Raw genomic sequence first — 22,767 nt, 5'->3', positions numbered from 1 at the left:
GAGTTGAGGGACGGATGAATTCAACCCAATAGCAACAAATTCTTCAGGATAATGTTCAAGCATCAGTCACAAAGTTGAAGTTACTCAGGGGTTGGATATTCCAATAAGACAATGACCTAAAACAGTGCAGTTGGAAATCTACAAAGGCATTCATACAGAGGGAGAAGTCCAATGTTCTGGAATGGCCGTCACAGTCCCCTGACTTGAATATCATCGAAAATCTATGGGATGATTTGAAGCAGGTTGTCCATCAAATGTAACTGAACTGGAGAGATTTTGTATGAAGAATGGTCAGAAATACCAACATCCAGAATCCAGACACTCATCAAAGGCCATAGGAGGTCAGTGTCTAGAGGCTCAAAGGAGCAAAAGGAGGCTCAACTAAGTGTTGATGTCATATATCTCTGTTGGGGTGCCCAAATTTGTGCACCCGTCTAATTTTTTTATGCTGCATATTGCATATTTTCAGTTAATCCAATAAATTTAATGTCACTGCTGAAATCCAATGATAAACAAAATCCAATGAATTAAGAGGGGTTCCCAAACTTTTTCCATATATATATATATAGATATAGATATAGATATATAGAGAGAGAGAGAGAGAGAGACACACACACACTGGAGAATATAACTTGACAAATCTGCTCGAACTTGACACGTGGACCTCAAAAGCAGCGGTCGCCCCACTTGCCACCCCCAAACGCTGCTCTTGCCCCCAGGATCTGAGTTTGGCACCCCTTCTGTAAAGTCAGTCAGTCATTATCCAACTCGCTATATCCTAAAACAGGGTCACGCGGTCTGCTGGAGCCAACCCCAGCCAACAAAGGGCGCAAGCCTGGAACAAATCCCCGGGCAGGGCAGACACACACTTGGGACAATTTAGGATCGCCAATGCACCTAACCTGCATGTCTTTGGACTGTGGGAGGAAACCGGAGCACCCTTCTGTAAAGTCTGATATGAAATTTCAAAATGATGATATCAAGATGCAACAATATTCCAGGTTTCATTTAAATATGACATACAGTTTCAAAAGGGTGATGCCTACATTTTATGTCGAGGAAGACAGAGCGGGTACCTGTAAAGCAGCCCACCACCGCTGCCTTCCTTCGCTTACCTCGACTTGGAGCCTCGCGCCAGATTGACGGAGTCCCCGCCGAGAAGAACGCTTTCACGCATGCGCTATTAGGAATGCCCGGAATGGAGGTTGCTCGTGCCCGCGCACTGACGTCTCGCGACAGCAGCGTTTCAAAATGTCGTCCACGTATTCTTTGAACGACTAGGAGGTTGGTGTCCAGTGTTTGTTGACGTTTTTTGTCTTGAATTGTGAACACCATATTTCGTACTTACTTTGAATACAAACTCCCGTCTTATTTGGCTCCTCTGTTTCCAGATTTCTTATGGTGAGTAACGAAGATTTTTCTTTTTTTTTTTGGAGGCGTGAGGGGTTATGTTCATAAGTTAAACAAAAAATGTAATTGTGTCGCGGAGCGCCAACGCACAACGCAAATTAACATGAATGCTGAAGGAGGGTTTTGTTTGCTGATCCGCCGGCACTTTCGATGTAAGAAAAAAAAAAATGTGCGTGACTGCACAGCTGGTGCGCTCGCAGATAAACAGCCCGCCGCACGTGTTTCCATTGTTTTGTTTCTTGAAAAGGTTCATCCGCCGACCCCCCATAACAAGAAGAAGAGGGGCGGCGGTGGGCGTCAGCACAGCGGGGTGTCCCGCGCGCTGCTCTCAGTCAGAACGTAACGGAGGCGAGTGAACGAAGCGATCTGCGCAGCACAGGAGGGGGGATCCCCGTAATCATCCGTGCGCAAGGTCCCTTACAAAACACCGAATAAGACGAGTCGGGTCAGCAGCACGGTAAAGTTAAAGCGCAGCTGAATGAATGCCAAGAGCAGCTTCGGAAAGTCCAGAAAAGTGCATGAAGACACCACGGAATGTAGACGAGGGCGCTGTTAGTGACACCAAAAGGGGCGTGCGACAGTGGCACTTCTTGAGGAATGGCGTCCCGTCCAGGGCTGGTTCCACACTTGTACCCTTTACTGCCGATGTAGGCCCCTGTATCCTACGCTCCTTTCACTCACTCCGTTTATTTTATTGTAGCGCTTTTCACATATCAGGCGCAGATCGCTGAAGCAAGTTCACAAGTAAAAAGTCGAAATTAGCGTAAGCCGCCTTCATTCGGGGAGCTTCTAAGAAATGAGAAGAAATACCGCAAAGTTACAAAAACCTAACAGTTAAGACAAAAAAAAACTCACTAAACGGGAGAGGCTTGTTAAACACGTTGAGAGAAATCCGAATCCAGGTGGGCAGCTCATTCCACCAACCAGGAGCTACATATGAAGAGGGTCTGGACTGAGATTTGAGACCACGCAGAGGTGGCATCGGGTCGAGAAACGGGATAGGACCTCACAGGTGTGGGCGGATGTGTGGCTTTGGTTCAGCAGCCATACTTCATGTTGGATGGGAGCCCATCTAGGACAAGGGTGTCGAACTCCAGTCCTGGAGGGCCGCTGTGGCTGCAGGTTTTCATTCTAATTATCTTCTTAATTAGTGACCAGTTTTGCTGCTAATTACTTCTTTTAAATTAACTTGACTCAGGCCCCTTAGTTATTTCTTTTTCCTTAATTAGCAGCCAAACAATAATGAGACACAGAACAAGCTGCCACATGACCAGCTCACCTGTGCCCATCACACAATATCTGAAAATAAAGAAAGGTGAAGGTCTTAGTAAGGCTGATCGATCAGATCACCAAAACACTTTGACAATATTTTTATGAAAAACAGAAAATCGACAGTTTTGGAAATGTCTGCTGTGGCAGAACGCGAGCCGCAACAAGCCATGGAATTAAATAACGGGTTTAATTAACAGCAAGCATCGGCTTCTCATTAAGAAACTGGTTGGAGTTTGAAGCACCAGTTTAGCTGGTCATCTGTTGGCTCGTTTCTTGCCTTATTTCTGTTTGGCTGCCATTTAATGAGGAAACAAATCAATTCAGAGGACTGAATCCTTCTAACAGGGCTATTTAAAATGAAGGAAAAGAAGTGAATTAGCAGTGAAAACTGGTCACTGATTAGAAAAAGGGTGAGAATGAAAACCTGTAGCCATTGTGGCCCTCCAGGCCTGGAGTTTGTCACCCGTGATCTAGGAAAATGCTTGGGTTGCTGCTGGAAGAGGTGTTGGTGAGACCAGCAGGGGGCGCTGACCCTGAGGTGTCTATGTGCATGCCAATGACACTGTGCAGTGAATATGGTGCTGTCCTTTGGATGAGACATAAAAGCGAGGTCCTGACTCTTTGTACTCAGATCATTGGGCATCTTTCGAGAAGAGTAGAGTTTATCCCAATGTCCAGGCTAAATTGCCCTCCATGGCCTAATCATTCTGGCCCCCTAATCCGCTCCATTCTCTAATTTGCTATCTTTATTACCCCCTCACAACAATGACAACATTTATTTATATAGCACATTCTCATACAAAAGATGTGACCTCAAAGTGCTTTACAGAATGAAGAAAGAGAAAAAAGACAAAATGCAAACATATTAATTAACATAAAATAAAAGTAAGGTCAGATGGCCTGGAAGGACAGAAAAAAAAAAAAACTCCAGGCGGCTAGAGAAAAAAAAACAGCAAAATCTGCAGGGGTTCTAGGCCACAAGACCACCCAGCCCCCTGTAGGCATTCCACCTAACGTCAATAGTCTCAATCAGTCCTCATGGACCACCTAACAGCTAGTGTCTGGTGGGTGTACTGGTGCAATAATGGCTGCCGTTGCATCATATAGTGGCACTCAGTGCCACTGCCCGCCTGCCTGCCTAAGGTCAAGTCATCCCTGATGGAGGATCGCAGGAATCGTCGGGTAGAGGGGTCCTTTCATCGGATTGGCTGGCCCAGTCTCAGCTGTGGAATGGCCAAATGGTCTCCAGGACTCTAAACAGATCCAAATCATATTGTGTGATATCATCGACTGTAAAATTCTACTCCGTACTTGTAATATTTTTATTTTTATACTGCATGGAGGATGACTTGTGTTCTGTTTTGTGTCTTGTGTTGACCCCCTTTGTTTTGACGCCCATCCTACCTGTTAAGGGGCCTCTCTTTGAACTGCCTTTCCTGAGGTTTCTTCCAATTTTTTCCCTACAAGGGTCTTTTCTTGTCTTCTTAGAGAGTCAAGGCTGAGGGGCTGTCGAGAGGCAGGGCCGGTTAAAGCCCACTGCTGCATTTTTTGAGTGATTTTGGGCTACACAAAAAATAAATTGTATTGTGTTGTATATAGGTGGATGCCACACATTAGTGGTGGTTGAAGTGGTTCCCTTGTGTCTAGTACTTTGAGTAGAGAGAAACGTGCAATATAAATGTAAAGAGTTTATTATTGTTATTATTTTGGTGATTTGTAGCTCAGGTGTAGCTCAGGTGTGAAGACAACTGTTTGGTGTGCTTGTGCCAAGCTAGGAAGTCTTCGCTTGAAGCAGCTGTTCACTTGTACTTAAGGTTGTTTGTGGTTCGCTGTGAAGCAGCTAAATTAAAGTACAGATACATTTTTACAATAAAGAATCATGCTTAGCAAAAACAATATGGGCACCATCAGGAATCATCGTGGACATAACAAAATAGACTGAGTTATCATAAGAAATATAATAATTTACTTCACGGTTACAAAAACATAACAGACAGAAATTCACCAAATAAGACCATCTTCAAATGTTTATTAAGCATGCAGAGGGATTCTTGAATTGCAATAGGAGGTAGAATTACATATTAAATGAGAATAGTCGCACCAAATATTCATGCTTCAGTTCAGGTGTTTAGTCTAAATATTCTTTATTGTAACAGAAATGTTTTTTTTTTTTACCCATAGAGGTTAGACCCCAAGTAAGGATCAAAGATAACGCAGTATTCATAGTCACTGACCTTGAAGTCATCTAAAATGAATACTCTGCTTGCTTATGTTTGAAATGTTTAACCTTCTGGGAATGGCGCTTCAAGGGCTCGGACCACCAGTGAAGAACAAATATCAAAAATGTTATCATATTTGTAATCGGTGACTTCAAAACAGCATTAAACGTTGCTCCACTTGCCTGTATTACCCATCCCTATTTTTTCGTAGTTTTGTAAAAGTGAATAATTTTGACCTCTTAGGTGCCATTAGCAGGTGCACCCTTGGTGTGCGTTGAGGCGGCATAAAAATATGAGCTAAGATTATATGGAGGGGGCACAAAAAGCTCAACGTCTTGCTTAACTAGACATCAAGACGAGTCAAGAGGCAGTAGGCACTAGACAAAAAGCAAAGCAAAATGATTTCAAAGCGTTCAGAAGGAATTGTAATGAGCGCAAAATACAATTTGCAAGCTTTACTAATTATATAATGCATAAACATAAAGGTATAATAAATTAGAGGCTAGAGCTGAGCGGTATGACCACAATTCTATATCGCGGTATTTTTCTAAATTGTACCCGTTTTGTGGTATTCAATGGTGTTTTTTTCCCATGCATGCGTTGATGTTAACCACATTTTCCACTGCGATTACCGCAGTAGACTGGCTAAGAGTAACCTACTCCACTGTCAGGAGAATCGTACAAAAAACATTTTAATGTGCACACGAGTATTCACACATGGCACCATAAAGTGATCGTTTTCAAGGGGGTGGCACTAATGGAGAGAAGGAATCACATTGCGTGACAGTTGCAGTCAAAATAGAGAACCTTTTTATTGAACAAATTTTGCAAAAACTTAAATTATAATTTTTTCAACATATTTTAAACCATCCAAAGAGGCATTTAGACTTTGTAAAATATCCAGAGGTGCTTGTCACTGAACACGTCTCAGAAAAGGAATAAAGTGTGAATATGTTTTGTCAACCAACTACACTTTCTGTTAATCTTAACAATCTCTGTCCACTGACACGTTAAAGTAAACCATCATTAATCTGCAGCATATTTAAACTAATAAATAATAACAATAAAATAAATAATAGTGCAACTTCCAGTAATGATACTATTACTTCAAGACTTCAAGCCCAGGTACATTACACAGTATTCACCAAATTAAAATAAAATAAAACAAGTGCAACTTGGTGATGACATCTTTACCAACTGAACCGTCATTAAGGTATATTGCATTAATATGGACTTTGCTTCAAGCTACGCGCTATATACATAAATAATAAAACCGCAACTTGAATTTTTAATGCTATTTGTGCTATAGCCCTACAGAATCGTATTAGGGAAACGGTGAAGAAAAAACAATACAGACACAGGGAAGAAAAAAATCAAACTATAAGTCGAGAACAAAGTTGACATGTTTTTATTCTTGACATTTCCACTTTAATTTCTACACTTATGATGAGAATAAAGTCGACATGTTGACTTTATTCTCGCCATTTATGTCAAGATTAAAGTCGAACATTGTACACTAAACTTCATCGTAAAATGAATATTTAATTTACTAGATTTTCTCAAACCCCGAGCATTTAATGTGCTATATAACTTATGACAGGGTTTGAGAAAATGTAGTAAATTAAATATTTTTCCTTAACATCTATTTTACAAGAAATATGGGCACATGGCTTTATTAATCAACCACTTGGCATACATTTTACTTATTTCTTGTCTATGCTCACATTAATACATGCTATTACATATTTGAGATACAGTCATGGCCGAAATTATCGGGACCCCTGGAATTTTCCCAGAAAATGCGCCATTTCTCCCAGAAAATTGTTTCCTTTATGTGCATTGGAACAACACAAAAAACAGAGGAAAAAAAGCCAAATCTGACATCATGTCACAAAAGAACTCCGGACAGAATTATCGGCACCTTTTCCAAATTGTGGCTAAATCGTTTTATTTCAAGCATATGACGCTCGTTTGAACTCACCTGTGGTAAGAAACAGGTGCTGGCAATATAGCAATCACACCTGAAGCCAGTTAAAACGGAGAAACGTGGACTCAGCCTTTCTGCTGTGTGTCTGAGTGGGCCACACTAAGCATGGAGAACAGAAAGAAGAGCAGAGAATTGTCTGAGGACTTGAGAACAAAAATTGTGAAAAAATACCAACAATCTCACGGTTACAAGTCCATCTCCAGAGATCTTCATGTTCCTTTGTCCACCGTGCACAACATAATCAAGAAGTTCACAACACATGGCACTGTAGCTAATCTCCCTGGACGTGGACGGAAGAGGAAAATTGATAAAAGACTGCAACAAAGGATAGTCTGAATGGTGGATAAGCAGCCCAATCAACTTCAAAACACATTCAAGCTGTTCTGCAGACTCGGGGTGCAACAGTGTCCACTCAAACTATCCGTCGACATCAGAATGAAATGAAACGCTATGGCAGTAGAGCCAGGAGGACCCCACTGCTGACACAGAAACATAAAAAAGCCAGACTGGAGTTTGCCAAAATGTACTTGAGGAAGCCACAATCCTTCTGGGTGAACGTCTTGTGGACAGATGAGACCAAGGTAGAGCGTCTTGGTAAAGCTCATCATTCTACTGTTTACAGAAAACAGAATGAGGCCTACGAAGAAAAGAACAACACAGTACCCCACAGTCAAACATGGTGGAGGTTCTGAGATGCTTTGAGGATGTTTTGCTGCCTCTGGCACTCGAAGCCTTGACTGTGTGCCAGGCATCATGAAATCTGAAGACTACCAAAAGATATTGGGGCGCAATGTAGGGCCCAGTGTCAGAAAGCTGGTTCTGCGTCAGAGGTCATGGGTGTTCCAGCAGGACAGTGACCCCAAGCATACCTCAAAAAGCACCCAGAAACGGTTGAAGACAACGCGCTGGAGAGTTCTGAAGTGGCCAGCAGTGAATCCGGATCTAAATCCTATTGAACACTTATGGAGAGATCTCAAAATTGCTGTTGGGAGAAGGCGCCCTTCAAATCTGAGAGACCTTGAGCAGTTTGCAAAAGAAGAGTGGTCGGAAATTCCAGTTGAGAGGTGTAACAAGCTTGTTGATGGTTATAGGAAGTGCTTGATTTCAGCTAATTTTTCCAAAGGGCGTGCAACCAAATATTAAGTTGAGGGTGCCAATAATTGTGTCCGGCCCGGTTTTTGAGTTTTGTGTGACATGATGTCAGATTTGGATTTTTTTCTGTTTTTTTTGTGTTGTTCCAATGCACATAAAGGAAATAAAAATGTGTATACCATAACATTTGGAATTGCAACTATTTTCTGGGAAAATTCCAGGGGTGCCGATAATTTTGGCCATGACTGTATGATTGTTATCTTCTATACTTTCAGGTTTGCCCTTTTGTTCTTTTGCAGTGATCGTTACTGGGGATGGGGAGAGAGTTACAGCCCTCAGTCTTTCCCATATTTTGACAGTTTGTCTGGAGTGATGAACACCCAGGTTTTTTAGCAATGCCTTTGTAGTCTTTTCAAGGTTCAGGCTTCTCCATAATGCATCCTCTAAGGTCCTTTGACAGTTTTTTGGACCGAGGCATGGTCAACACTAACTAGTCAGATTTCTCTACAGCCAGGCTTTGTATGCCTTTATTTAAAGGGCAAGGCCCCTGTACAACCCACACTTCCAGTCTTGTCTCCTTCATTAAAATGCCTTGGAGAGAAGACTTTAACACAAAGGGTCACGTCCTTTGTCTGGCCTGCATTGTGAATGATGGCTCAGTGTACTCAATGAAGACATAAAACATCCAACTGTTGGGTGTTATTAGTTTAGGCAGATGTGTGTGTCTGCAATTGTGACTTGGAAGATCAACAGCAACAACATTTATTTACACGATGGATGATACAAATGATGGAGCTCAGATTGCTTTACAAGACGAAGAAAGAGAAAAACAAAAAAAATAAAAATAAGATCGGACCACATTTTAGTAGGAATCAATGCTGAAACCAAGGGAATTCCAAAGGCTTCAGTTACTTTTTCTTGCAATTGCATCTGTCTGAACATACCGTCAAACTATTTTACAGAAGCGTTTCGCTGCCTCTCAAACATTGTTTATTGCTTTATTTTGCAAAAAGTATTGTGTTATTCTGTGAAGATATTACCAGCTGCTTCTGATATCGTGCACACGCATGCTTTAGTCTTCCAGTGACAGCTAATCGAGGGGGCACTTCAGTGTGCTTGCAGTCAGGTGACAAGAACTGAATGACAGATGAACATAGTTTATGGAAACGAAGGTCTGTGATGCGTTCTGCATGTTTGTAGCCGGAAATCCAGAATGGGGGAAAATTAATTGCGTATCTTAAAATAGTTTTTATTGTTAAGCTTTCAGCTCCTATCAGGAGTCATCATCAGAGGAAAATGATTAGGCATAGAGGAGGTTTGATCATGAAGTCTTATTTATTATGTGCATATTCCTCTTTTTAAGCCTGCATATGCTGAGTTCATGTCCAGATGTCCGTCAATGGCGTTTTCATTGGATAACCGCGATTCAGCCAGTTCTCTGGCACTTGTAGTGTTGGCCTTGAATTCCCATTTAAATGTGTGTCCGGTCAAACTTGTATGTGTGTAAATCACAGACCGTAGGCATTGCAATGTTCTCGTATACGAGTTGCGAGTGTTTTTGATGTTTGTCTCATTTATAGATCTGGGTGGGTACCGCATGGTGGGCTGTAAACCACGTTCTGTGTCTCTGCTGCCAATGTATGTATTGCCTTGGATTCCTGTATGTCTAATCATTTTGAATGGTAGTGCCTCACAGCGCTAGGGTCTACGTGGGGTCTGCATGTTCTCTCTGTGTATTAAGTGGTGAGTATGATTACCTGCTTTACTACCGAATACTGGAATTGTGTCAGCAGTAGTTCTCAAATCACCAAAGTACATTAGTCCTTATTGTGCTGTGACGTAAATAACATGCATTCCCATCCTGAGATTTAAGGCATGAATAATGGCCGCTGTGCCACCAGAGTATACAGTTTCAAGATATCGATAGTACATAACTGGATCAAAGGAAAAACATAAAACAACTTTATTTCTAGTTTTCTGTTACTTTATTGCATGTTGCACATTCTTTTCTGATTGGCTATGCCATCATGACCTGCATGGTGCTGGTGGGCCATCCGCCCAGTTTTTTTCTTGCCTTACTCCCGGTATTGCTGGGATAGTCAAGGACATCCTGTGACCCCCCCTAAATGTTTCTGGTAACTTCTGCTCATTCCTGCACCCCGGCTTGGAGGAGTTTTCGCCCATTCCTCCGTACAGAACAGCTTCAACTCTGGGATGTTGGTGGGTTTCCTCACATTGACTGCTCGCTTCAGGTCTTTCCACAACATTTCAATTGGATTAAGGTCAGGACTTTGACTTGGCCATTCCAAAACATTCACCGAACCATTCTTTGGTAGAACGACTTGTGTGCTTATGGTCGTTGTCTTGCTGCATGACCCACCTTGTCTTGAGATTCAGTTCATGGACAGATGGCCTGATATTTTCCTTTAGAATTCTCTGATATAATTCAGAATTGATTGTTCCATCAATGAAGGCAAGCCGTCCTGGCCCAGATGCAACAAAACAGGCCCACACCCTGATACTACCACTGCCCTGTTTCACAGATGAGATAAGGTTCTTATGCTGGAATGCAGTGTTTTCCTTTCTCCAACCATAACGCTTGTCATTTAAACCAAAAAGTTCTATTTTGGTCTCATCCATCCACAAAACATTCTTCCAGTAGCCTTCTGGTTTGTCCATGTGATCTTTAGCAAACTGCAGACGAGCAGCAGTGTTCTTTCTGGAGAGCAGTGGCTTTCTCCTTGCCACACTGCCATGCACACCATTGTTGTTCAGCGTTCTCCTGATGGTGGACTTATGAACATTAGCCAATGTGACAGAGGCCTTCAGTTGCTTAGAAGACACCCTGGGGTCCTTTGTGACCTCGCCGACTATTACACGTGTGCCTTGCTCTTGGACTGATCTTTGTTGGTCGACCACTCCTGGCGAGGGTAACAATGGCCTTTAATTTCCTCCATTTGTACACAATCTGTCTTGACTGTGGATTGAGGGAGTGTCATTGATAAGCCTTCATACCATTTTTAAATTGATTAGAGATACCAAATTCTGCCTTTATTTGACTTTCTTGCTTTGAATGAAATATGGGAGGAAGCCATTTGATAGATAGATAGATAGATACTTTATTAATCCCAAGGGGAAATTCACATAATCCAGCAGCAGCATACCGATAAAGAACAATATTAAATTAAATAGTAATAAAAATGCATGTAAAAACAGACAATAACTTTGAGTAATGTTAGCATTTACTCTCCCGGGTGGAATTGAAGAGTCGCATAGTGTGGGGTCTCCTCAGTCTGTCAGTGGAGCAGGACGGTGACAAAAGTCTGTCACTGAAGCTACTCCTCTGCCTGGAGATGATCCTGTTCAGTGGATGCAGTGGATTCTCCATGATTGACAGGAGTTTGCTTAGTGCCCGTCGCTCTGCCACAGATGTTAAACTGTCCAACTTTACTCCTACAGTAGAGCCTGCCTTCTTAACAAGTTTGTCCAGGCGTGAGGCGTCTTTCATCTTTATGCTGCCTCCCCAGCACACCACCGCGTAGAAGAGGGCGCTCACCACAACCGTCTGGTAGAACATCTGCAGCATCTTATTGCAGATGTAGATGGACGCCAGCCTTCTAATGAAGTATAGTCAGCTCTGTCCTTTCTTACACAGATCATCAGTATTGGCAGTCCAGTCCAATTTGTCATCCAGCTGCACTCCCAGATATTTATTGGTCTGCACGCTCTGCACAGTCACCTCTGATGATCAACGGGGTCCATGAGGAGCCTGGTCCTCCTAAAATCCACCACCAGCTCCTTGTTCTTGCTGGTGTTCAGGTGTAGGTGGTTTGAGTCGCACCATTTAACAAAGTCCTTGATTAGGTTCCTGTACTCCTCCTCCTGCCCACTCCTGATGCAGCCCACCATAGCAGTGTCGTCGTCCGTGAACTTTTGCACGTGGCAGGACTCCGAGTCGTATCGGAAGTCTGATGTATGTTGGCTGAACAGGACTGGAGAAAGTCCAGTCCCCTGCGGCGCTCCTGTGCTGATGACCACAATGACAGACCTGCAGTTCCCGAGACGCACATACTGAGGTCTGTCTGTAAGATAGTCCACGATCCACCGATGCCACCCGATATGAATCAATCCCCAATTCTAATTCTACTTTTGTGCACCTTGGCCCAAATAATTCACACGGGGCTTATAAAAGGCACCACTCAGTCATGTTTATTATATCTTTGATTAAAAAATAAAGTGTATCGTTTTTCAGTAGGCATACTTGGCACAGTCAGAGGAGAGCCTTGCAGCTGCGCTAACAGTTTCACGGTCAGTGAGCCATTTTTACCTCTGATTGAGCAGTTTGTTATATAGCTGTGTTGTTTTCATTTTATTTTTGGTTATTTGACATTCAGACAAATGCAGTAGCACGAGATTCACTTGTATAAGAAAGCATCTTATTTTCATTGCCTTTGCTCAGATGAGAAAGTGGAATGGTAAGAAGTAATTACAAATTATATGGTACCAAGCTTCATTACCCATGATGCTTTTGTGTTTAGTAAATAAGTGTTGTTATGTCCCAGAGTAGCTTGTGACTTCGCCAGAAATAGTAAAGGAAATGTTTGACTGGCAGAAATGTTAAGTGTAATGGGCAGGAATCGAGCGTGGAGTTGGTAGTGGAAAGCCAAGCATGCTAAACATCACCCCGCCATCTTAACTGTATCTCTGTCGACAGATCACACTGTAGTGTTTCGTTATACTCACTGTTTGAAACAGTTGCTCTCTTGTCTGTTTATTATTTAAAAGAGCAGTGTAAATGTAAAGTAGGGAAGGGGGGATTGTGTTTAGACTACATGTGCTCGTGGATTTCATTTGTTTTTGAGATTTTAGTTAACTGTGTGGTTGTGGTCGTGTGGTCGTGTGCTCCATTTCTAAGCCGCATGAGAGTGGTGGTGGTGCAGTCGGGCCATAATGTGGGTCTCAAAAACCTGACTTGAGTAGCCTCAGATAAGATGGAGAAGTGGGGTCCGCAAAGTTGTGATGTCAGTGAGTTGTTGAGAGATTACACTTGTTACCCCCCACTTCAGAGACAATATGGCCTCTCCTGTGGCAGTGTGGGACCTTTACACCGCTAATGTGCTGTGTGTGTGTGTTTGTGGTTTGACAGTTCATCATTTAAACCTTTTTACTTTTATATATCTCTTTACTTTTTAATAGATTATTTATAGTTTGTGCTTCTGAGATTCCTGCCCCATTGGTTTGGTCAATGAAGTTGGGTGGGAAGCAGGCCTGGATTTCTTGGTTGAATGGCAAGTGTGCTAACTGTCACGGCCTAGAGACTCGGTTTTCTTTGATAGACCAGACTGCCGTGTTTCACGCCACTCATTCTGGACCTGAACTAACAGGCAAGGCGGAAAGTTAATGTCAAAAAGGAGACTTACGGTGCGAAGGTCCTGTCCGTCAATTTTTCAAGTCTGTGGTTTGGAAGCCAACGCTGTGAATGAAACCCAGAGATTGGAGTTTGTAGCTACAGAGATTTAGAAATAGTTCTGTTGTTGCTATAACTATAAAAGCTGAACTCTTATTTTGTCATTTTTTATTTCACTTTTTATTCTTTGGGGTTTCCTTCCTAATTACATCCTAGTAAAGACAATTGGTGACAAGCAGAGAAGACACCTCGGCAAACAGCAGTGAATGCTGAAATACTTGAGTTTCTACCTGATAGCATACTGATTAGGAAATGACAGATGAACACCCAGAACAGCAGAATGGTGAAAAACATGTCACATTGGCTTGAAAAATGGACGTATTTGGGAAGTTTTTAAGCTTTTCCTTCATGCCCCATAGCCTACAATGTGTAAAGCACCAGTGCGGTCAAGGTGTTTTTTTTAATTATAGAGTTTTGTGTGGCAGGGCATATACAGGGTGAGCCAAAAAAAGTACCACCACCTTACAGATGTTTATTCTACAAAAACACTACAAGATAAAATACATTTCATTACGACACAAGACAGGGGATACAAAGTAGATTTTTTTCACCGTGTTTTCAAAATGAGGTCTAGCATTAGTGATGCACTCTTGGAGACGATTTCTGAACGCTCGCGTGAGTCATTCGGCCATTTCAAGGGGAATAGCTGCGATTTTTTAGTGAACGGCATCCTTGAGGGCTTCAAGGTTTTGAGGTCACTGTGTGTGGATACCTTTGACTTCAGAAGAAATCGCACAGAGCGAGATCAGGCAAACATGAAGGCCACCTGACATCGCCACGCAGGGAGATCAGCTTCTCCGGAAACATCTCCTGCCAAGCTTGCATGGATCTTCACAACGTATGAGCTGTTACTCCATCCTGTAGAAACCAGGCATCCATCACCTCCATTTCGTCCAGCCGGGCTACAAAAAGTTCTCTAGCTTTTCAACGTAACATTCTGAAGTGACGGTGACTGTTGCTCCCCTGCCCCCCGGCCAAACAAGTAAGGACCTACAATGTCAAATTCTGTAATGGCGCACCAAACTGTGCAGGGGTGAACTATGAAGTTCATGAGGGTTGGTTTCAGTCCAGTAGTGAAAGTTTTGCTTATTTATGCAACCATTCAAATGGAAATGTGCCTCGTCGCTGATGTCACATGACAATGGCATCTCAATAACCGGTTTGCAGAATGTTGGCACACAGCTCTCTACGGCTCTCCCAGTCTCTCTCAGTGAGTTCCTGCACAAGCATCATTCTGTATGAAATGAAAGGTCCTCGTGCAGAATCAACGAACTGTTGGAAATGCCGAAGGCAGAAGGGCGCTGAACGTCTAGGAGACTGCAAAATGGATGCCCTAACAGCTTGGCTGTTTTCACGCATTTGTACAGTACAAGGACGGCTTGGAGATTTTCTGTTCAACGTTGAACCAATCTGTCTACATTTAGAATTGTTTTCTGATTTGGGACATCACTGTTAGGAGGAATGCTGAAGTGCGTTTGGAAGGCATGTTTATTTAAGGCTTTATAAACCATAAGCAGAATTTTAAAGTCAATCCTGAATGACACAGGTGACCAGTGTAGTGACATCAAAACTGGAGAGATGTGCTCGGATTTTCTTTTTCTAGTTAGGATTCTAGCAGCTGCATTCTGTCATTTTTGGGTGGTCCTGAGAGGAGTGCGTTACAGTAATCTAGTCGACTGAAAACAAACGCGTGAATTAATTTCTCAGCATCTTTCAATGATATCAGAGGTTTAACTTTTGCTTTGTTTCTTAAGTGAATGTAGAGAAAAACCAAGCAAAATGACACCTTTTATTGGCTAAAAAAAGATTACAATATGCAAGCTTTCGAGGCAACTCAGGCCCCTTCTTCAGGCAAGGTATAATCCTTTTCATCATCACTTTTCTTAAGTGAAAAAATGCTGTCCTAGTGATCTGATGAATATGTGATTTAAAATTCAGATTACAGTCAACAATCACCCCTAAGTTTTTTACCTCCGTCTTGACTTTTAATCCTAATGTATCCAGTTTATTTCTAATAGCCTCATTTTATCCATTATTGCCAATCACTAAAATTTAAGTTTTCTCTTTATTTAGCTTGAGAAAGTTACTATTCATCCATTCAGAAGTACAGTGATCCCTCGCTATATCGCGCTTCGACTTTTGTGGCTTCACTCCATCGCGGATTTTAAATGTCAGCACATCTAAATATATATCACAGATTTTTCGCTGGTTCATGGATTTCTGTGGACAATGGGTCTTTTAATTTATGGTACATGCTTCCTCAGTTTGTTTGCCCAGTTGATTTCATACAAGGGACGCTATTGGCAGATGGCTTAAAAGCTACCCAATCAGAGCACGTATTACATATTAACTAAAACCCCTCAATGATATACGATATGCTTCCCGCGCGGTGCTTGATTGTTTGCTTTTCTCTGTCTCTCTCACTCTCTCTGCCTGACAGAAGGGGTGTGAGCAGAGGGGCTGTTTGCACAGAGGCCATTTGCCGAGAGGATGCGGACACTCCTCTAAAAAATGCCGCTTTATCACGACGCTTCAGCATACTTAGAAGCCCAAAAGAACGTATTGGTTTTTTGATTGTTTGCTTTTCTCGGGCGCACTCTCTCGCTCTCTCTCTGACATTCTCTGCTCCTGACACGCATTCCTTTGAAGTGTGCTCCAGTTTAAACTTTTGACTAAAGGATGTTATTTCATGTCTAGAGGGCTCTAATAATGTTAACAGTGTGGGAGAGTTTCTAAGGGCTTAAAATATATAAAAATAACCATACAAACATATGGTTTCTACTTTGCGGATTTTCACCTATCATGGGGGGGTCTGGAACGCAACCCCTGCGATCGAGGAGGGATTACTGTACAAGTCAGACATTGTGTTAGTGAATCAAGAGAGTCGGGGTCATCAGGTGCTATTGATAAGTACAGCTGTGTGTCGTCAGCATAGCTGTGGTAGCTCACGTTGTAACCTGAGATAATCTGACCTCACGGAAGCATGTAGATTGAGAAGAGCAGCGGACCAGGATAGAGCCTTGTGGACCACCATATAGGATATCAGGGGTCTTTGAGTTGTAATTCCCACAACTCACAAAGAATTTTCTCCCTGTCAGGTAGGATTCAAACCAATTTAAGACCCTGCCAGAGAGGCCCACCCATTGACTAAGGCGATTTCTAAGAATATTGTGATCAATGGTGTCAAATGCAGCACTCAGATCTAAGAGGATGAGAACAGATAAATGGCCTCTGTCTGTATTTACCCGCAAGTCATTTACTACTTTAACGAGTGCCGTTTCTGTGCTGTGATTTGTTCTAAAACCTGACTGGAATTTATCAAGAATTAGGATTAGAATTAAAGGACCACCACCACCCACCCCAACCCACTACCTCACTCAATGACCTTGAGAAATGTGGCACTTCATTGTGGCTCACTCTGTATATATTGAGCCTGTCCTTTAATAGCCAGCTGATGCCTACTCCATATGCTGACGTCATCTCCGAACAGCACGTCACACACTTGACAAAGTGATTTTCCTGACAAACTTGGTTTGAAATGTGTGCTGTGATAACATCAGCAATACTTTGAATTGTCTTGGTATTCACAATTTCATTTCACAATCATTTAAGACTATTTTATTTTTTTAGTATTGGTTTTAATCTGTATTTATTGTTCAGTTAATGACGAGAAACTGTTAAGTGAAAAAGCTGGGTACGTGTGCGTGGTAAAGTAAATTGGGCTGCCCACGATGATCATATCACTCTAAAATCCTCCTAATTGCTGATAGCCTGTTGTTATGCTCCTCTGCCACAAATGGAATCCACGTCCTGATTTATATGTCAAAATGCATAACAACATCAGAAATTTGACAAAGGAGAGGAGGCCATCAAGCCCGTTTGTTTAGCTAGTAGCTACGCTGTCCCAGCATTGCACTGTGTGTCCAAAAATAAAGCCGCAGTTCAGCCCCTGTTGGAAGGCCCCCAGGGTCAAACCTCACTCCCGCTGTGGGTCAGGATGACGGGAGGGTGTCCTTTAACAAGGACCGGCCTGTATGTGTATTGCCAGGAATTGGATGGCGGGCTTCTAATGAGCCTACAGGTGCCATTACTCAAACAGGAGTGCAGTGTGCGGCACCAGTAACGTTTGGGAGGCTTGAAGAACATTAGCCTTTGTCACTTTGTTAAGGATAAATGTATTTTATAGTTTTATTTACCAGCAAATTCAAAAAAATCAACCCTTCATTGTGCAAATCTTTTAATAGCCAGATGGTGCCCTGCATGCCACGAGGTGATGCTCAGCTGCCTCAGTCGCCAGGTGTGGCCGCAATTATTTTTTAGTGGAACCTGAATTAGGCCTGAATAAGCCTGGCCTGTTGAATCTAGCAGGAATAATCCCCTGGTGTTTGCAACAGCCATAAGCTATCGCTCAGTTAACTCAAATAGAGCGCACTCTGTACTCGTTTGAAATAAAAAAAGAAATACAATACACAGAACAGAACAATTCCTTAATACAGCATAATAATAAAAATTTTAGAAGTACGGCTTAACAGTAGATGATATGACAAAATTAGGTTTGGATATTTTTAGAGTCCTGGAGACCTCATCCATCAGCTGCCTCTCCATTTGGCCATGCCACGGCTGAAACGTTGCTCCGATGAAAGGACCCCTCTTTCCCATGATTCCTGTGATCCTCCATCAGGGATGACTTTACCATAGGCAGGCAAACAACTTGGCAGGTGGGCTGTGGCACCTCAATAAATGTCCTCATAAATGTATTTTGTGCTGAGTCCCGTCTTTCGTCGTGCTGTCCTGTTGGTCTGTGTGTCTATGTAAATATGCTCCCCTGGAAACTAAAGGGGGGGGGGTGACACTGTGGAACCGTAGCCCCTCATGATAATTGGTCCTGTCAATCCCATCACCTGCATCCGATCATTCGCTATTTAAACGGAAGGACAGAAAGAAAAAAGAACATCCCGTTCTACTAGACCGCCATTTTGCTACAGAGACAGAAGAAAGCACCGATCCAAATCATTCACCCCTTTGTCTACCTGCCGCTTTCAGCGCCCGACAGCAACATCTTTGCACCGCAAAACCCCGGGGTTCTGGATCACGCCACGGACTGAGGATCAGCACGGTGAGGCTGTTTCTTGTTGTTTCGGGAGAGGAGTGAGCCCTCATTTTCATTCGTGTAATTTCCGTAGGACAATTTTTCCAGCTGAATGAGGTTCACAAACGTTGTCCATTTTCTGTTAAATCTTCTGGACTTTAATGTGCGTTTCGTGCTCTCTGTGTGTCTTACGGAGTTCGTGTTCAGTGTGGGGTCGAGGGAGGGTTTGTATTGGATGTTAACTTTGTGCGGCACTTTTTCTTTTTATTATTAGTTTCCGCTGGACATTTTTGGGGTTGAATGTTATGCCGGGATTGGTTGGGGTGTGATATATACGAATACTGTTTGGAGTTTGTTCATTTCTTTTTTATCAATATATACTTACTTTATTATTTTACATACTGTTTGTTTTTTGGTTTATTTTTGATTGTCGATTGGGCGAAGTTTATATGGAAGAAATACGGCTTGTCAGGTCAAACGTCCTCAACTTGCCAGGCCACGGGTCTTGGTGGTGTAGCTGCCGGTTTAGGAGAGCGAGTCGGCCGTGACAAAATCATTTGTAAACTTTCAAAAAATGGGGTCTTAAGCATTTAATGTGAATTAAGACACTAATTAATTTACTTTTTCAAATTTACCTTAGAGAGAGTTTCTGTATTTCCCCTTGTATATTTTCCACTTTTGCACAACTGATCGCCGTTATTGATGTCAAAAGAAATCCCCGATACGAGTTATGGAAGCGGCAATGGAGTCCTGCATGCAGCCAGGGCCTCGCCATCGCAACAGACGCTCGTGCTGCCTGATGTCAACCTAGATTAGAACTGTTTGCTAGTATTTATTAAAAAAATGAACTACAGTGACAGCTCATCAGTTATCATAAATTTTATACCAATTAGAATGTGGAGTCTGTGAATGCAATTGTAGCAACCACAAGTCTTTTTATCCGCATGAAATTGTGAAATGCTATTAAAAAATACATTTTCTGCACTCTATAAATACTATTAATAATATTTTACATGCTATGAATAAGTCGCATTTATTGACATGTCAGTCCAATAAAACTCTTTCTTTTACGAAGTACAATACCAAGAAATCAATGCATAAATAAAAAGCAGCCGTAGCTTGTCTCACATATACAATCTTTGAATTCTTCTGATTGACTGTCTGGCAGCCTTAGCACCGGTGGGTAGAAACTGTCGCTGAACCCACTGCTGTGAGTGCCAGTGGCCCTGAATGGAGGAGTGACAAAAGCGACTGTGCAGGACGGCTGAGCTCTTTAATTGTCCCGTTGCAAACACAGTGGGTGTCGTGTTGTCCTGAATACCAGACAGCTTAATTGGTTGCTGCTAATGTTCTGTTCCATCTTCACCGTTGTAGGAATTTTGATGACTAATAATTAATAAGGTGGCCACCCTGGCGGATGTCATAATAATGTCGGATTAATCCAATAATTTGGTAAGGGTCCTACTATATTTACCTTCCCGTGCTCCCTTGTAGGAAGGGGTCTCTGGCCTTTAGACTCGAGTCAGTGTCGCTGAGGCCCACTCGTTATTAGAAGCAGAATAATTCAGTTTATTGATAAACTCAAGGATTATAGGACAATGGTGACTGACTGGACGCAGACACTCTAGACAGGCAAACCAGTAACGTACAGGCTGGCTCTTTACTGTTAGAGTTCTGCTTTATCTTGTGTGACAGTTTAGGGCTTTCTTGACCCCTTGAACCCTCAGACCACAGGTCAGACACCAGGTAAAAGTCCAAAGATGAATATTTATTATAATAATAAAGTGCACAAAGCACCACCACTCCACTATACTCAATACCAATCAACAAATCCTCCAGTCTCCCAGACGCTTAGCCACCCTGCCTCCCAACTCCGCTCACTGCTGAGATTTCCCAGAGTCCTTTTAAAGTCTTTGACCCGGAAGTGCTTATGATTTCCCCAGTCCATGTGATTCCTAGCACTTCCGGGTCAGATCACAACTCCTCTTTTCTCCAGCCAGGAAGTATATCATTTCTTCCGTTTCCGTAATTGTGAGTTACTTCCGGGCTATAAGGAAAGTATAAGTCCCTGGGCCTCCCTGCATCGTCCTCCGGTGGCCCCCATGGTATCCAGCAAGGCTGTGACGAAAGACTCCAATTTCAATGATGCCATGCTGGAATTCGGGGCTTTTCCATTTTGCAGGGATGGCTCCATCTGGCGGTTTGGGGGTGTTGGCCGGGATACACGACCGGCAATCCCTCACACTTGGCACAGATAGTTTTATGATACCAAGTCTTTATGGATGGTGTCCAGTGTTGTGTGGAGTTGTTGCTCCGGGTTCAAGGGGAAGATTCTTCATGCTTTCTCTTTGCTACGTGATCCTTCTCAGTGCTGTGCTGCTGCTTCCTCATGTTGTCTTCTGCTGTCTTTTGCCCCTTCATATTGAAAAGCCTCACTCATTCTGGCCTCGGAGTTTAGATCCTGAAGTGCCCTTCTCCAAGAGGTGACTTCTCAGCCTCATCAGACTACTGGCACACGGCTTTGGCTTGACAGACTGGCTCTCAGCTTCTAGTCCGCAAAGATAAGACGTTGGCGACATCGGCTCTCCATTAAGAGGCTCGTAGCTGTTTGGTTCAGAGATCAGATTCGGGTGACTTCAGTCATTCTGGAGAGTTCCTCCTCCTCCTCCTCCTCCTCCTCCTCCTCCTGGAGAGAATCCCCAGGGAGTTCAATGAATATCTCAGAGTGAGAGGTGATTTTTCTGCTTTCAGAGATGTGATGCATGTGAGTTTAAAGGAAGGTTGAACCTTCTTCTGATTGGATTCATTCTTTTAAGGCTAATTATTTTTTTATTAATTTTGTCCCAGGGCTGAATATTTTTCAGTTTTCTAAAAAGCACACAAAGCAATGGTTTCACACATAACATCAAATACTTATTTATAACAGACTTCACTCCGGTTTACGGCCCACGTAAATACACATACTAGTAACGCTCTCATTACATACCTGTGTGTGTCATCACTCAACCTGAAAGGCGATTTCAAGTAGTTGAGTGGCTGATAATCTGTGGTGTCCGCTGGCACGCCATACTGGTTTGTAGTCCAGTAGCCAACTTGCCACCCACAGATCAAAGTCTTTGTAGTCCTCCCAGGACGATTGTTGCCATAGGCGCGTCAGCTTCACAAGCACTACGATCGCCTAATGCAGGTAGCTGTCTTTCGTTTTCAATTTCCAGATTGTTTGCATCAAAATCAGATTTCAGTGAGTGTCTGTTGTAGTCTTCCCAGGTAAACGTTGCTGCGTGATCATCTGGGGACCGACCAGTTGACGCAGGTACTGGACTTTGACTTTCAATCTCCAGATCAGTTACATCCGAATTGGAGTTTGAGAAGTCAGAGTCCTATTCAGCGGTAATATGCACAGAGTATCTTGCTTTGCACATTCGCTTCACTGTCTCGCCCAATGTCGATGCCATTCTAGACGTTGCTTACTCTACGCTACTCGCACGTACATGCAGGAATTCAATGTCAAGTCATCAAGTGTAACAGTCCTCCTAGCAAAAGGGGTCTACCTATAATGTAATGGTGAGTTTGATCAACATGTACAGCTTCCAGTTACAAAATCGGTTATCTTCTAATAGGTGGGTTCTTCTGTCCATTCTAGTTGTCATCGCTTGAACTTTGCGTCTTTGTTCTTGCTTGGGTCCATTTTGTGTCTCAAGAGGTCTGTAGAGGGGCCTCTAGATACTGGAGATGTTGAATCATCTCTGATTTACACCTTTGTTATCGGATGAAGTCCAGGCAGATCCCAGTACAAGCTGCAGTCCAGTCACCTAGTTTGGAGTGCTAGTGGGGGTTTTGTACACCCCTGTTAAATCTGCTTTCTGAACAGGCCTGGTGTGCCAAATGGGCATAGCCAACTTTGTCCTACACCACCCTCTACGCTGTTGAGCTTGAGCAGGTGCTGGACCAGGATGTTACTCTGCCAGTGAAGATGGACCCCCTAACCCCAACCCTCCGGGCACATTTAGAAGTCTGTGAAAACAGAAGGAGAAATGGAGGCCACCCTTGGATAGACGCCTAAGGGAGCAGAGGTGCTAATGAGGATTTCACTTTATCAGTGATGGGCACTCCAGTAAATGTGAATCTGCTCACTCTTTCAATAGGTTCCCCTCTGATGTAGATTTCAGTGTCGTCTGCCTTCTGCTTTCTGACATCTATGACCAGCTCCTTGGGTTTGCTGACCTGGCAC

General features: G+C 42.9%; 2 protein-coding genes across 3 annotated transcripts in view; one reads left to right on the top strand and one right to left on the bottom strand.

Annotated features, from left to right (window-relative positions):
• LOC120537906 overlaps positions 1-22,767 on the bottom strand; it is a 125,636-nt gene that overhangs the window by 12,854 nt on the left and 90,015 nt on the right. The window lies entirely within an intron of this gene.
• The window catches only part of znf414 (zinc finger protein 414), a 63,947-nt gene continuing 42,405 nt past the window's right edge, over positions 1,226-22,767 (top strand). The window contains exon 1 of one of the 2 annotated variants that reach the window (XM_039767166.1): positions 1,226-1,401. The gene's annotated coding sequence lies outside the window, so the exon portion shown is untranslated. The remainder of the gene's footprint in view (positions 1,402-22,767) is intronic. The other variant, XM_039767167.1, reaches the window with a different exon arrangement.

Source organism: Polypterus senegalus, chromosome 10, assembly GCF_016835505.1.
Source record: "Polypterus senegalus isolate Bchr_013 chromosome 10, ASM1683550v1, whole genome shotgun sequence".
NCBI lineage: Eukaryota > Metazoa > Chordata > Cladistia > Polypteriformes > Polypteridae > Polypterus > Polypterus senegalus.
The sequence above is the reverse complement of the archived record's forward strand: the minus strand, read 5'-3'. Positions and strand labels throughout refer to the sequence as shown.